The sequence below is a fragment of the Mchenga conophoros genome, linkage group LG9, assembly GCF_057382185.1.
Source record: "Mchenga conophoros isolate Kocher_MC1m ecotype Shallow Benthic linkage group LG9, M_conophoros_male_GT1.1, whole genome shotgun sequence".
Taxonomy (NCBI): domain Eukaryota; kingdom Metazoa; phylum Chordata; class Actinopteri; order Cichliformes; family Cichlidae; genus Mchenga; species Mchenga conophoros.
Window position 1 is genome coordinate 35,647,277 of NC_140534.1, and position 17,341 is coordinate 35,664,617.

Genomic DNA, 17,341 nt, shown 5'->3' on the forward strand with positions numbered 1-17,341 from the left:
ATTGTGTGAAAGTAAAAGTGGAGCATCTGGAACATCTGGGCGCACGTTTAACCCCGCTCTGCTCTGAAGCCTGAGCAGGAAGCGGGGTCCATCTCTCTGAGCTGTGGCTTAAATTCTGTTGTTGTCGTGTTTAACTATGGCACCGGGGCAGGAGGAGGAAACCACGTCCACAAGTGCAGCTTCTCTGCAGAATCACTTTCACTGTGTCGAGTCCATTTACATAATAATGTGAGGGACCATGAGAGTGCTGCACAGGTGCTGCACCTGTGCTGCACAGGTGTGACTGATTTCCCTCAGTGATGCATGCAGGAGAAGAAGACATCATCATCGGACTGTCGGAGCCTCAGAGGATGAAAATGTGCAGAAATCTCGCAGAGCTGTTCGTTTCTAACAGAAGCAATAAAAATCCCTCACATGGTTTTACTTTGATTGTTTTTGGTCCGTTATTTGTTCTGAAATGTTACAGGCGTCACACTCAGCAGATATCTGTCCCATAAAGCATGAAGATAAACCTGTGTCCAACATTAAATCATAACCAGGCTTAAAGTTAGCTTTATTAGGGGCGTGGCCTCTGTGAGTGACAGGTGGATGGTGACACAGGTGTGCTGTAGCTGCTAGCTGTCTGCTAGCTTCACCTGAACTGGACCTCTGCACGTGTTTGTGCTGGTGGAGCCTTTTAATGACGTCATGTGACCAATAACACGGCTGCTGTGAGGTCACTGTGGTAACAGAGCGTCCACGGTGTGTTAAAGGCCTCGTGCTGAGGGAGGTGGCTAACCCTTAGCTAAAGAAGCAGAGTGGTCACTGAGGTCTTCATCAATGAGGTTAATTATGGAGTTCCACAGGGTTCAGTGCTAGGACCAATTCTGTTTACATTATACATGCTTCCCTTAGGCAGCATCATTAGAAGACATAGCATACATTTACACTGCTATGCTGATGACACCCAGCTCTATCTGTCCATGAAGCCAGATAACACACACCAATGAGTTAAACTGCAGGAATGTCTTAAAGACATAAAGACCTGGATGGCCGCTAACTTTCTGCTTCTTAATTCAGATAAAACTGAGGTTATTGTACTCGGCCCTGAAAATCTTAGAAATATGGTATCTAATCAGATTCTTACCCTGGATGGCATTACCTTGGCCTCCAGTAACGCTGTGAGGAACCTTGGAGTCATTTTTGACCAGGACATGTCCTTCAACGCACATATTAAACAAATATGTAAGACTGCGTTCTTCCATTTGTGCAACATCTCTAAAGTTAGAAATATCCTGTCTCAGAGTGACGCTGAAAAACTAGTTCATGCATTTATTACTTCCAGGCTGGACTACTGTAATTCATTATTATCAGGAAGTCCTAAAAACTCACTGAAAAGCCTTCAGCTAATCCAAAATGCTGCAGCAAGAGTCCTGACAGGGACTAGAAAGAGAGAGCAGATTTCTCCTGTTTTGGCTTCCCTTCATTGGCTTCCTGTTAAATCCAGAATTGAATTCAAAATCCTGCTCCTCACATACAAGGTCTTAAATAATCAGGCCCCATCTTATCTTAATGACCTTGTAGTACCATATCACCCTATTAGAGCGCTCCGCTCTCGCTCTGCAGGCCTACTTGTTGTTCCTAGAGTATTTAAAAGTAGAATGGGAGGCAGAGCCTTCAGTTTTCAGGCCCCTCTTCTGTGGAACCAGCTTCCAGTTTGGATTCGGGAGACAGACACTATCTCTACTTTTAAGATTAGGCTTAAAACTTTCCTTTTTTCTAAAGCATATAGTTAGGGCTGGACCAGGTGACCCTGAATCCTCCCTTTGTTATGCTGCAATAGATGTAGGCTGCCGGGGGATTCCCATGATGCATTGAGTTTTTCCTTTCCAGTCACCTTTCTCACTCACTATGTGTTAACAGACCTCTCTGCATTGAATCATATCTGTTATTAACCTCTGTCTCTCTTCCACAGCATGTCTTTATCCTGTCTTCCTTCTCTCACCCCAACCGGTCGCAGCAGATGGCTGCCCCTCCCTGAGCCTGGTTCTGCCGGAGGTTTCTTCCTGTTAAAAGGGAGTTTTTCCTTCCCACTGTCGCCAAAGTGCTTGCTCATAGGGGGTCATATGATTGTTGGGTTTTTCTCTGTATCTATGAAGCGCCTTGAGGCGACTTTTGTTGTGATTTGGCGCTATATAAATAAAATTGAATTGAATTGAATTGAATTGAAGTACTGGAGCCTGGAGGTTAACGGCAGTGAGAGTAAAAACACAGGAAAGATGTTAATTTTTAATCTTTTGTCAGATTTATTAACCTAAAGTTGGTCAAACTCGATTTAATGAGCTTCTCAAACTGCTGATTGAATCCAGGAAGTAATGTAATCCTGCACAACAGCATTTTCATTCTGGGAGGACGCTGGAGTGAGATCATAGTTTGGGAACATTTACTCCATCAGGATCTGATCATGTGCACCTCAGATCCTTTAAATCTTCCTGCAGACGGGCTGGTGCTCGTGGAGCGGCCGGTGTGTGGCCTGCTGAGGGTTTGGACACTTCCTTCACATGAAATACAAGACGGGTGGAAAACCAGCTGCCAGTCTGCACTTTCAGCATCCGCTCATCTCCTCCCTTCCACGTCTTGTGTTTCCCTTCTTGTTCTCCGGCTGCAGCTCCACCCGGTCAGGTTTCCCTCGGCTTGTCTCCCACTCAGCTCACATTCACCCACAGTCGTCCTCCTCCACGTTTCACTCGGTGGATCAGTGAAGTCACATTTCTGGAGCAGCAAACACAGACATACACGAGCACAGAGGGCTGAAAACAAGAAGCACAGCGATGATGTCACAGAGGCTGTAAGGTCACGGGCTTTCTGGGCCAATCACAGGGCAGAGTGTGTCCGTTTAGATCATGTGATCACGTTGGCTTCATAACCTCAGACTTACACTGAGGTGATGTTTGTACCTCCAAGTCTGAGCCCACATCATTGGAGTTGAGGGGGAGGATCAGGGAGGTTTATGATGACAAACGTCATAAACTGTTCACACTTTCTCCAAAACCAGCTCTGAAACAAACGACGACCTCTGAAGGTCGACTGAACCCACGTTCTTCAATGATAATGACAGAAGTGATGAAACCACCTGAGCTCAGTCAGCACTGATAGTTAAAGAGCATGAAAGCAGACTTTTCAGTCTGTGTAACAATCCTTAGTTAGACAAAATACCAAAATGTTGTTTGTGAGTGGATGGATGGATGGATGATGGATGGATGATGGATGATGGATGGATGATGGATGGATGGATGATGGATGGATGATGGATGGATGATGGATGGATGGATGATGGATGATGGATGGATGATGGATGGATGGATGGATGGATGATGGATGGATGATGGATGGATGATGGATGGATGGATGGATGGATGTATGATGGATGGATGGATGGATGATGGATGGATGGATGGATGGATGGATGGATGGATGGATGGATGGATGATGGATGGATGGATGGATGATGGATGGATGATGGATGGATGGATGGATGATGGATGGATGGATGATGGATGGATGGATGGATGATGGCTGGATGGATGGATGGATGATGGATGGATGGATGGATGGATGGATGATGGATGGATGGATGATGGATGGATGATGGATGGATGGATGGATGGTGTAATATACTGTTGTGCTGGGGTGCTGTTGACTCCTCCACCAGCAGAGGGCAGGCGTGTGCTGTAGCTGTGCAGTAACAGACAAATAAAAAGCGCCGTGGTCTCCTGAGCGCCGTCTGTTACCAACTGTTACAGTACAACACGGCCAGTCTGAAAGAGAAATGTGAAGATGAAGTTAAACTGCTGCAGAAGGCAGCTGATCTCCCTGACCTTTGACCTCAGCATCAGCAGAGTGAAGGTGCTCGGCTGCTCTCTGTGAGACTTTGTGATGCTTCTCCTCTGCTGTGCTGACCTAACTCTGAATCTGTCCACATCCACAGGATGGTGGAAGTTTGATCCACGGAGACTCACACAGAGTCTATAGCATGAGCTCGCTCACTGAACCAATCAGATCGATGCATTTCTAGGTTGAGTTTAATGGAGCAGAGGATTAAACTTGACAGCTGACGAACGAAGACAGAGCTGGATTTACCTGATGTGACCTCCGAGCATCAAGTCAGGACAGAGAGGAGGAAGAGGAGGAGATAACACAGAGCCATTGATGAAGAGCGAGAGAAAGGGTGGGGGAGGGGTAACGAGCTGGGAAAGCAGAGATGGTTTTGGTGGAGGGAAGAAAACAAAATGAGAGGCGAGGTTGTCACGAGGCATAAAACTAATAAATCAAAGATTTTCTTCTCAAAGGTTTAAACAGACGTGAGCTTCACTGATAAACAATAACAACAGTAAACTACAATCAAATAATAAAAAATAATAATAAACACGTCCACGAGGAACCCGTCCACCAAAGGACGTGAAGCAGTGTGTCCCGGTTAACGTGGACTCAGCAGCTCGGGGACCTGAAACCTCAGGAGGAGTCGGGGTCTCCTGTATCTGCTCCCAGCTGAGCGTCTCAGCTCATCGTTTTACCAGGAGAGCCTCAAACACGTCGATAGAGAAAGAAAAACAAACGTTTATAACAAACGAACTGTTCGTGCAGTTTCTAACACGGGCGTGTTTGGAGGTGTGTGATTGGTTCATGAATCTGTCCCCATCATGTCTGTGAGTGTTTCAGTGATCCAGCTCTGTGAGTCTGTGACGGGAGCACCTGATTATTCCCGTCACGTCGTCCTCCCTCGCAGACCTGATTGGGGTCTCGGTGTCAGACAGGTTTTCGGCGACCTCGCCGAGGACACGCCGGCTGCGTTCTCGCATCAGAGAGCCTCCTCCCGCCGGAGATCCTCGCCGCGCTCTGCAATCAGCTCAGCATTTACATTCAGATGACTGCGCCGAGCCGCTGGAATGAAAATTTCCTCAGAGATCAGCTGGGGACTCGTGCGGGTGGGAGGGGGAGGACGTGACAGCGCCGCCTCACACCTGTCCTCACATGACATTTCCAAGTTGGCCTGAAAGTCTAATCAGCAGGATTTAATCACATCTGCTCCGTGTGGAAATCTAAATATTCATGCAGCTCTGCAGTGTGAGCTGATGGAAATAGATGTCATCTCCTGACCTGCTGACCTTTCTCCAGGATAGCATCAGGCTGCAGCTCCTGCTGCTGTGCAAACATCTGGAGCTCTGCTCTCTGTGTGTCATTATTATTGGTTTAACGGGCTGAGCTGTGTGCTCTTAATCAAATGACCAGAGAAGACCTGAAACCCTCTGTGGATCCCATGTTGACCATCAACATGACTGATTTTATATCTGCTTGTTTTCACTTTGTGTGTCTGTTAATTAGTGCAAACTAACAGGATATTAAAGCCTGATGACTGTGAGACCCGAGCTCTCAGATCTATAACTCATAAAAGGATTCAGGATCCAGGTCTGACGTAAGTTTTCTCCTGCTCCAGCTGAGTAAAGACATAGAACATAAAGTTTATTCTTATGGCTCGCTACCTTTAAACCTGTTTATCTATTCTCTGGGTTTAAATCCAGGCACAGCTCTGTGCTTGTGAGACTTTTAGAGCCAACATGTGGGCGGGACACAGGATGACCTGGTCGCCACATTCTTATCAGTGGTCACATGATATCATTAAAAGGCTCCAACAGCACAAACACGAGAGTCCAGTTCAGATGAAGCTAGCAGCTACAGCCACCTGTCAGTCACAGAGGCCACGCCCCTAATAAAGCAAACTTTAAGTACGATTTAGACAGGTGACTTATCAAAGCATCCTCCCCGAGTGCACCGACTCGCTGCACCATCGTGTGGTTCAAAGAGGTATTACATGAGAGTACAGCCAGCTGTGTAGAGCTTCAGCTGATGTCTCTGCAACACATCACAGTCGCACATGAGCCTGAGCAGGTGTGTCTATAAGGCCTGTAAGAGGGCGGGAGGAAGTTCACTGTGTGAGGGCGGCAGGTGTGAGCTCGCTCTGTGTGCAGACCCTCATTAAGATTCAGGAGGAGGCGCGGCTTGCCCCGGAGTGACTCCTCTCAGCGATCAAACCCACTGACCCGCTGCAGCGACGGATTCTCCTCCTCCCTGGCGTGCGGGGGAGGCGGCTCTTCTGGTTGGCTGGCTTCATTGTGCTGTGGTTTGGTTGGCGGCGCAGCATCAAAGCTGTTACTCAGAATCTGGAGGAGCTGGAGGCGTTTTCACTGCTGCTCCTTTTCCACACTGTTAAACTCCCGCTCAGCACTACATCCTGCAAATGCTGCTGATTCACCCGATGACCTTTGACCTGTGCCACTGACCCTCTGACCCACATCTGAATGGAAATAAATTAATCTAATCTTGTTGCGACACAGATAAACCTCCTGATCACTTCCTCTCTGAGACGCACTCATCAATGAGCCTCCAGCTGTGACCGTCACCGCCCGAGGTAACCACGGAAACCTGAACGTTTTACACATGTGACACCTGAGTGCTTCCTGTCCCGCCCACAGATCACAAGGACTCGCTGCCTTCCTGGTGTCGGATCAAAGTGACTGAATTGTTGCCGGCAGACGTTCCACACTTCCTCACAGTCCCACAGTGGGAGAGTGTGCTGCCACCTGAGGAGGATCCACTCCCACTGAGGTTTATGACTCTGGTTAATTAAAGGTAGTGGCAGGAACAGGAGACACCTGAGTGATCAGATCCTTCACTCAGATAATATTCCACCTGTGTCAGAGAGGCCAGTGAGGTCTCATCTTTAGTTTAAGGATCCAGAGTATGTGATGAATATGTTCCTGTGGTCAGCTGATGGAGCGCTGATGGAGGGCTGATGGAGCGCTGATGGAGGGCTGATGGAGCGCTGATGGAGCGCTGATGGAGGGCTGATGGCGCGCTGATGGAGGGCTGATGGAGCGCTGATGGAGGGCTGTTGGAGCACTGATGGAGGGCTGTTGGAGTGTGCTGATGGAGCGCTGATGGAGGGCTGATGGAGCGCTGATGGAGGGCTGTTGGAGCACTGATGGAGCACTGATGGAGGGCTGATGGAGCGCTGATGGAGGGCTGATAGAGCGCTGATGGAGCGTGCTGTACCTGAGACAGTTCGTTTCACGGCTCGTGGACTCTGTGGTTCGTCCACTCGGCTCAGTTAAGCTCATTCTGGTTGTTTCATTTTCCGGTCCCAGCGCTGACGCCTGTGCCGAGGTGGACCTGACTGACCTGTGCAGATGTGACCCCGCCCCCAGACTCCTTCATCAAAGCGGCTTCAGCGAGTTCACGTGGACTCTGCGGGCGGCTGCAGCTTCGCGGGGTCGCCCGGGAGACGAACTCTCTCTGAGCGTTTGAAGAGGACGGAGGAGTTTCGTTTTATCTGTCAGTCAGTCCCTGCATCACGGGGACGCCGCTCTGAGCGTGTGAGCGACATTTACATGACCTACATACAGACTGCAGAGAGAGGGAGGTGTGTGAACGCCACAGAGGAGGAGATGGAAGCTGAAACAAGCAAAGAAAGGAAAACTGAATGTAATGGATGGAGCTCGCTGTAGGCTGACTGTGAAACATTAATGCGCTGCTGTACTGCAGCGTGTAGGTGCAGCACGAGCAGGGCGGCGTGCAGCATCCATCTGAGCCTCCTCGCTCCCTCGTCTGCTCTGTGACACAAAAGCAGAAACACTTCCTGAGTTTACAGTTTTCAGCTTTCACACTCGGGACGACAGTGAAGCTCCACCCACTGCTGCTGTGGGTGTGGCTGATGTCATGTTTCAGCAGGTACAAACATAATGTTTACCTGCATGGTGGAACGTGATTGGTCAATAGAAGGTGAATTACAGCCGAGCTGTTGTGAGATCATACGCTGTGGTTTGTGTGATCGTTGTTGTCTCCTGATCATCTTCGTACTGTGAGTCAGTACAACAACAAAGGCTAACAGCTGATTGGCTGATGAACTGTCAGTCCAGTGTTTGAGATCTGACTAAGCTGATGGTTTAAAATAGCTGCATGGATACGCGTCCATCTGAAGATGGTGAAGATGTTTCTAGCAGCACTTTGTTACAAGATGACAACGTTTGTAAACCCAAAGAGCTTCTCAAACATCGTTTACCTGTATGTTCACGTGGCTTTTAGGCATCGTGGTGTTGGAGGTGAATTTATACAACTCACAAAGCTGTAACGTTATTACGTATAACAACGGCAGCTTGCTAACATTTAGCTAACATTATAGCAGCTGTTCTTCCCTCTGTGGGCGTGGCGTTATAGCATTGCTATGCTTGTGTACACCTGGAGTGTGTGATGTAACGACTGACTCTATGACTCTTAATGAATGCAGTCAGGCTCCAGGAGTTTTGTCTGAAGGGCGTCTCTCTCCCTCTGAAACATTAACATTAGGGAGGTAGGGCTGCTCGATATAACGATATATATCGGATGACGATATAAAAACATCTGTCGTTTCATTTTACGCTATCGTTTGTTTCGTTATGTCGCAAAATAAACTGTTTACGGCAATATTTGTTCATGTTCTGATGTCACTGTAGTTATTATTAATTTCTTAAAGTTCTCTCTTTCTCTTATATTTAATATAACCACACTACGGACGGACAAGCGCCTGTTTTTATGCGTTGTCGTTAGCAACAACGACGGTAAAACCACCGCGTGTCCGCTTATTTATTTTCCACATAAACCTTTCACAATAAAGCTCAAGATCCTGTTGAGACTTTTCAAAATAAACTGAATCACGTGAAAGATGCAGAGTGTTTACAGATGAGAAGTAAAAAAGACGCCAGGTGCTAAAAAATAAACCTTAGACTCAAACGTTAGAGCAGGCTTCTCCCCGCAGCACGCCGTGTGATAAATACAAAGAAAACGGCGCCGTTACAACTTGTGTCTAAAAATGTGTCGTTTCATGCATCAGTTAAAACACTCGACTCCAGCTACACGACGCTCAGCTGGAAACACTTCACACAAGTCGAGCTGCCCGAGATTCACAGACTTTACAGAAAATGTTACATTTGTGTGTGTCAAGGCGCGGCTGTGTGGCAGGCAGGAGGAGGACCCAAACGCAAAACTCACAGACACGGAGATGAACTCAAAATCACAGCTTTAATGCTGGAGTGGCAGAACATAGGAAATACAAAACTAAACTGGGAAAAGTAAACTAACATACGCAGAGACACAGGGAGATCCACACAACATGAGGGACGACGTCACGCTGAACAGAGGGAGACGCAGACAGAAATACACAGAGGGTTAACGAGGGGAGTGGGAACACACGGGGAACACAGGTGACACTGATAACCATAACGAGACAGGGCGGGGTGAACTGAACACTGACGGGAGAGGTGAAACAGGGAGCACAGAGGTTCAGACAGGAGGAGAGAGAGCACGAGTAGAACACCAACATAACAGGCAGGGGAGACACGGAATAAACACGAAAGGGGACGAGGGCTCATAAATACATAGAGGGGCACACAGGGAGACATGAAGGGCAAGGGATCAAAACTAGAAGCCATAGAATGAATCACACAAGTACAATAATACGAAAATCACAAAGAACTAAAAACGCTGGGTCAGGAGACCCAGGACCGTGACAGTACCCCCCCCCTCAAGGGCTGGCTCCAGACAGCCCAAACACAGAAAAACAAAACCAAACAGAAAACAACCCAGGGCGGGCGGCGGGGGCCCAGGACGGAGGGCTCGGAACAGAAAACAAAGAGCACAGCAAACACCGGAGCCCAAGAAAATAACTCAAACACAGAGCAGTTCAGGAGGCCGGCCGTGCGCAAGGCAACGGCGGCGACGCGGAAACAGTTCAGGAGGCCGGCCGTGCGCAAGGCAACGGCGGCGACGCGGAAACAGTTCAGGAGGCCGGCCGTGCGCAAGGCAACGGCGGCGACGAAGGAGACGACGGAGCAGTTCAGGAGGCCGACCGCGCGGGAGGCGGCGGCGACGATGACAGCGCTGGTCCGGGGGCCGGCCGTGCGGAAGGCGACGGCGGCCACTCAGGCGAAGGCGGTCCGGGGGCCGGCCGTGCGGAAGGCGACGGCGGCCACTCAGGCGAAGGCGGTCCGGGGGCCGGCCGTGCGGAAGGCGACGGCGGCCACTCAGGCGATGACGGTGCAGTTCAGGGGGCCGACCGCGCGGAAGGCAGCGGCGGCGGCGAAGGAGACGACGGAGCAGTTCAGGAGGCCGACCGCGCGGAAGGCAGCGGCGGCGGCGAAGGAGACGACGGAGCAGTTCAGGAGGCCGACCGCGCGGAAGGCAGCGGCGGCCCTCCAGTCCCAGGCGTGCCGGCCATGGCCCGGTGGGCGCAGGGCCAGACGAGGCAGCTGATGAGGATGCTGGGCCAGACGAGGCAGCTGATGAGGATGCTGGGCCAGACGAGGCAGCTGATGAGGATGCTGGGCCAGACGAGGCAGCTGATGAGGATGCTGGGCCAGACGAGGCAGCTGATGAGGATGCTGGGCCAGACGAGGCAGCTGATGAGGATGCTGGGCCAGACGAGGCAGCTGATGAGGATGCTGGGCCAGACGAGGCAGCTGATGAGGATGCTGGACCAGACGAGGCAGCTGATGAGGATGCTGGACCAGACGAGGCAGCTGATGAGGATGCTGGACCAGACGAGGCAGCTGATGAGGATGCTGGACCAGACGAGGCAGCTGATGAGGATGCTGGACCAGACGAGGCAGCTGATGAGGATGCTGGACCAGACGAGGCAGCTGATGAGGATGCTGGACCAGACGAGGCAGCTGATGAGGATGCTGGACCAGACGAGGCAGCTGATGAGGATGCTGGACCAGACGAGGCAGCTGATGAGGATGCTGGACCAGACGAGGCAGCTGATGAGGATGCTGGACCAGACGAGGCAGCTGATGAGGATGCTGGACCAGACGAGGCAGCTGATGAGGATGCTGGACCAGACGAGGCAGCTGATGAGGATGCTGGACCAGACGAGGCAGCTGATGAGGATGCTGGACCAGACGAGGCAGCTGATGAGGATGCTGGACCAGACGAGGCAGCTGATGAGGATGCTGGACCAGACGAGGCAGCTGAAGAGGAGGCTGCGGCAGACGAAGGCTCTGAAGAGGAGGCTGCGGCAGACGAAGGCTCTGAAGAGGAGGCTGCGGCAGACGAAGGCTCTGAAGAGGAGGCTGCGGCAGACGAAGACTCGGAGGCCGGGCCAGGCGATGACGAGGCGGTCGCAGATGGCGGCTGGACAGGCTCCTCGGGCCCTCCAGCTGATGCGGCGTGAGGCTGAACGGGCCCCTCGGACCCTCCAGCGGAGACAGGAGGCTGAACGGGCCCCTCGGACCCTCCAGCGGAGACAGGAGGCTGAACGGGCCCCTCGGACCCTCCAGCGGAGACAGGAGGCTGAACGGGCCTCTCGGACCCTCCAGCGGAGACAGGAGGCTGAACGGGCCTCTCGGACCCTCCAGCGGAGACAGGGAGGTGCTGGCCGGGCTCACTGGAACCCCCAGCGGACGAGGTAGATGGCGGCGTGGGAGCCGCGGAGTCCTGGATGAGCTCATCCGAGCTTCCAGCAGGAGCTGAAGTAGAGCCAGAGAGGACAGGGACCCCGGGCTCAATGTTAAGCTGGCTAAAAAACCGCACTGCTACGGGGAACTGGGCCAAAGGTTCGGGTGCGAGCTGAGCTGCTGGACACACGGGGACCTGAGCTGCTGGACACACGGGGACCTGAGCTGCTGGACACACGGGGACCTGAGCTGCTGGACACACGGGGACCTGAGCTGCTGGACACACGGGGACCTGAGCTGCTAACGGTGGAGAAGTAAATGACTGCACAGGGGACTGAACTGATGTCTGTAGTAACGGTGGTGGTGAGAGTGGAGTAGGTGGTGGAGTTACTGACTTCACAGGGGAATGAACTAGAGGTAGTGACGGTTGTGGTGCTGGTGGTTGAGTGGGTGACTGTGCTAAAGGAGGCTGCACTGGGGACAGCAGGGCTGCAGGAGACTGCACTGGGGACACTGGAGACTGCACTGGGGACACTGGAGACTGCACTGGGGACACTGGAGACTGCGCTGCGGGTGGCGGCGAGGGAGCTAACTGAGCTGCGGGTGGCGGCGAGGGAGCTAACTGAGCTGTGAAGGGCTGCGAGGGAGCTAACTGAGCTGTGAAGGGCTGCGAGGGAGCTAACTGAGCTGTCGATAAGGCTGATGATTCCTCTACCAACTGAGCTATTGATTGGGCTAAGGATTGAAATAAGGTTTGTAGTAAGTCAGGCTGTGGATGTGACTGTGCTATGGGAAGCGAGGCTGAAGGTGGTGGAGGTGGCGACTGAGCTTCGGGCCGGGCGGCTGACAGAGCTTCGGGCCGGGCGGCTGACAGAGCTTCGGGCCGGGCGGCTAACAGAGCTTCGGGCGAAAATGGTGGTGGTGGAGTTGGTGTCTGGGCTACAGGCGGCACCGGAGTTTGCTCAGAAACGTTAGGGCGGCGGCGGCGTGAGCGCCGTTTTCGCCGAGAGGGGGGAGGAGATGAGCCGGGCCGCGAATCCTCCAGCGGACCGGGCCGAACGTCCTCCGACCCCTCACACTGGAGAGGCAGCTCCGGGCGGACGCCTACGGTGGAAACAAGGAAGTCCCGGATGTGGGGGTGCAGCGCGCCGAACAGCCACGGGAGTCCGGACACCATCCGCTGTAGACGGGCGGCTACGACCTCCCGGTGTTCGTCTCCTGGCAGCGCCTCCCACTCCTGACAGTGGTACTCCACCGTATAGATCAAATCCTCCCGGAGCTCAGCGGAGGGGTTGTGAGTTGCTGGGTCCATTACTGTTGACGTCGTACTGTCAAGGCGCGGCTGTGTGGCAGGCAGGAGGAGGACCCAAACGCAAAACTCACAGACACGGAGATGAACTCAAAATCACAGCTTTAATGCTGGAGTGGCAGAACATAGGAAATACAAAACTAAACTGGGAAAAGTAAACTAACATACGCAGAGACACAGGGAGATCCACACAACATGAGGGACGACGTCACGCTGAACAGAGGGAGACGCAGACAGAAATACACAGAGGGTTAACGAGGGGAGTGGGAACACACGGGGAACACAGGTGACACTGATAACCATAACGAGACAGGGCGGGGTGAACTGAACACTGACGGGAGAGGTGAAACAGGGAGCACAGAGGTTCAGACAGGAGGAGAGAGAGCACGAGTAGAACACCAACATAACAGGCAGGGGAGACACGGAATAAACACGAAAGGGGACGAGGGCTCATAAATACATAGAGGGGCACACAGGGAGACATGAAGGGCAAGGGATCAAAACTAGAAGCCATAGAATGAATCACACAAGTACAATAATACGAAAATCACAAAGAACTAAAAACGCTGGGTCAGGAGACCCAGGACCGTGACAGTGTGATTTATATCGTTATCGGGACGATGTCTTATATCGGGATATGAGACTTTGGTCATATCACACAGCCTTAGAGGGAGGTGTTCTGGGCATGTTGTCGCAGGTGGAGGCCCCGGGGCAGACCAGGACACACTGGAGAACTCCTCAGAGTTCCCCTGGAGGAGGTGGCTGAGGAGAGGCTGCTGCCCCTGTGACCTAGCCCCGGATAAGCAGACTCATACTTTATTGAAGGTGGTGCCTCCTCCGTTTAAGACTTCTGCTCCTCCCTCGCCGCTCGTACTCCTTGATGGTTTAGTTTTTTGCCTCTACAGGGTCAGGGTCCTCAGGTCACATGATGACCAGCGAGCTCCACCCCAGAAGACAGAGAGCTGCAGAGAAAGCTCACAGGTGGAGATTCATTCAGTCTTGTGTGTTTTGGGCGCAGTGCGGCAGTGGCGCCCTGTCAGGACAGGCGAGGCAATAAATTAGGGTCAAATCATTTGGGGATGTAGGTACTAAAGCTGAGGTAACTTTAGGCCAGTGCACGGCTTCAAACTTGAATCTGTGCATTGATGGTTTGGATGTTTCATGCTTGTAGAAAGAGGCTTCTAAAGATGAGTAAAGCTGGACTCATGAGGCGTCTGTTACTGGTGGATGTGAGTCAATTGCTTGCTGTGAAATGAAACAAAATCAGCTTTTCATGCAGTCGTTTAAAAGTTTAGGAAGTGGAAAGTCACCAATAAACCGTCCAGATCAATCGGCAGGTGCGTGGAGAGCGAGCTGTGCTCTCAGTCACGCTGCGTCACTGAGGATTAATTCAGCGCCGTGATGAGAACATGCAAATGAAGCTGCTTTTAAGCCCACCGGCTCGTTTGCTCTCTGCCCTGCACGGGTCGCCCGGCAGCTCTCAGACCTGCCTGATTGAGGTAAAAGCACATAAAAGTCAAACTGCGGGAGGATGACATCCAAAAACATTGGCTTCATCTCCATAATGCATTCCAGCTGTCTCTGCTGGCCACAGGAAGTGCGTTAAAGCGAGGCAGAGGGTCACAGAGCTGCCTCATTTCCATTATTCATCTTCATAAAAGCTCCCGGACCGCTGCCTCTGAGTTTGGGGAAGGAATGAGGGGAATGTTAAAACTGTGCTCTCCTACTTATCTGATCACACACACATCTGGTTACACATCTGCTTCTGTCTGAGGCAGCACTGATGGAGGCAGGTGCAGATGAGGGGTCTTCATCGATGAAGGTCCTGAGTGTGGTTACAGTACAGAGCACAGTGCTGAGGATGATTTCAATAACACTGAGGCTGCTGTTACGTGTTTATGAGAGGCACAAAAACACCACGAGAACTCTTCAATGAGCCGTTTGTTTAAAATGTTCGCCGCTGTGATGGCGTGAAGGCTGTGAACCTGCTGGTCATGGCGTCCATCGGCAGCTCTGGGTCTCTGCTCAGACCTGCAGCAGTCCTGGTTCTGGTCCTGCAGTCCAAAAGCAGCTCAGTCAGTTGTTTTTGAAGGACGTCTCTGCTCTTAGACTGGATTCGTCCTTTCACTCAAGCAGAGCTCGTTTCTATCACCTGTAGCTTCCATCACAGTTTTCATGGATGACGTTTGTTTTCTGATGAAAATGAGACAATAACTGAATAAAACGTGATGCAGGAGGACAGAAACACATCAACACTTTCATCAACAAATGAAAAAGAGACAAAAATACATCCGGGAGACGAGGTCCAATCAGAGATCATCAAGCTGTGTAGAAAGGCGGGGCAGTTTAGAAGTGATCCAATCACAAGCGATCTTGTGCAGCAAGGTTAGACATATGGACAGGTGGAGGAACGTAAAGTGCTTCATGAACCATGTGAAGCAACAACACCACAAACTTTTACACCTGCTGGTAAAACCAAAGGAGGCGGACCAATGCTTTGGAACACCTGAGCGTCCATCTTTACCTGCATGTTCAGAGCTCTGATCCACGCAGGAAGTAAAGGCTCAGAGGATGAGTGATGGCCTGGAAAACCCTGTAAACGAAACACTGTGACAGCTGAAGAAGGACGAGCTACACCTGGGCGGAGCTGCTTACAGGTCTCAGCAAACAGCAGCACTAACCTGTCAGAGCGTCAGCAGCTCAGGACCACAGTGACCAGGACTGAGAAGGTCAGCCAAGAGAAACCGAATGAAACCTGGAGACCTGCAGACCCGTCACACTCCTCCTCAGAGCTTCTCCCACCTATCGAAAAGAAGCTGAAGACCACAGAGACTCAGGGAGACCCAGAACCACCAGGAACCATCAGAACCAGAAAGAGTCTCAAAGGTCTGCAGTGAAGTGTCCTGATGCTCCATCATCCAGGAGAGGAAATCCCCAAACGTCGAGTCTGTTCATCTGGATGTTTTCAGTAGGAGAAACATTATGTTGCTGCTCGTTAGAGAGTTTCTGTCTGTGATGCTGAGCTAGTTTAATGCATGCACGTCTCCACTGTGTGTGTCTGTCTGTGTGATTGTGTGTCTCTGTTGTGGGTCTGGCTCTGCTGGATCTCCTCACAAACATCCCTGTGAGCTCGTTGTTGTTCTGTAGTTTTTGGGAACGTCACGAGTCTCCGACCGAGCCGAGCATCACTGCTGTGTTCTTGTCTCAGTGTGGACGATTCAGTCTCATTTAAAGGCTCTGATTGGTCTGTTTGACTTTCAGAGGGTCAGTTTGTGTTTTAGCTAACTTCAGCCGCTCTGTGGTGATTACAGGCTGGACAAGAAAAAAACACAGATACGAGATGTTTATCCTCCTCTGTGGGGGTGGAGGTGTCCTGAGGAACTGCAGCCTTTTGTCTTTACAGTTCAGCTGCTTCTCCAAACCTGCCACGATTCAATAAGACGGAGCCTGGAGCTAACATTCCCATCCATGTTGTTATGTTTTATCCTGTGAGGTTACTGCGAGAGGTCATTCTGCCTGTTCAAAGGTCAAAGGTCAGTAACAGTAACTGGTGAGGTAACAGAGATCTGCTGGATTGTTGAGCTGAGGGATGGTCTGATGGTCTGTCCTGTCACTGAGGACACGTTGGGCGTCTCACAGGTGACACTGTCACACACACAGGTGATCGTGGAGGCTCTGGAGGGTCGAGGGCTTCCTGAGCTCCTGGGAGGGAAGCAGATGGTTGTTTGTGGCGCGTTTAAAGGTCCTGATCACATCCTCAGCACATGCAGGTGTTACTGATGTGTAAGTGTAGCTGACTTTATTTACACACACGCTTCACCTGCTTCACTCTCAGAGCTGCAGGTCAGAGCAGGACGAAGCGTCTCCATCAGCCACTTTGGTTCACGAGCAGCTCTGGGAGCTGGGTGAGCTTCACACACCACCACAGCTGGGACAGGTGTGTGTGCGTGTGTGCTCCCATGAGTGGGTGTGTGACGCTTATCTAAGCGTGTGACTGTGCTGGTAATGAGTGTGTGTCCAGATGTGTGTGTGTTGTGGTGAAGCAGCCCACATCAGACAGAAGCATCTGCTGAGTCACGTCCTGCAGACCTCTGCTGTGTCTGCCTGTGGGGGGTGGGGGTGGGGGGCTGAGGTCACCCCTGGCAGCTGATTGGACGGTGTTTGCTGGAGGCTGCTGGACTGCAGACTCCTGCTGGTTGCCACAGAGTTTCCGTGGAGCCACCTGCTCCAAGCGTACAGCTAAACAAAGTGTGCCGCAGCAGGAAACAGAGAACACTCGCCTTCAAAGTAAAAGTGCTAACTGCTACATCAGCACATTTCAAAGTACAGAGCTTTTATTTTGAAATCTGCCTAAATGAGCGCATGGAGGATTTTGGTGCAGCAGCCTGTGTGTGACCGACCTCACCGTGAAACTGAGACCAGAGACTTTCCTGAGTGGGGTCAACAGCAGGTCAGCGTCAGGCTAACCTCCACACAGGCGCGAGGAGGACGGAGCAACCGTCAGCCAGGAAGTGAAGAAGCCGGTTTACATCCTGTTGCATGAATTGTGCGATGTGTTTCAGTCGTTGTG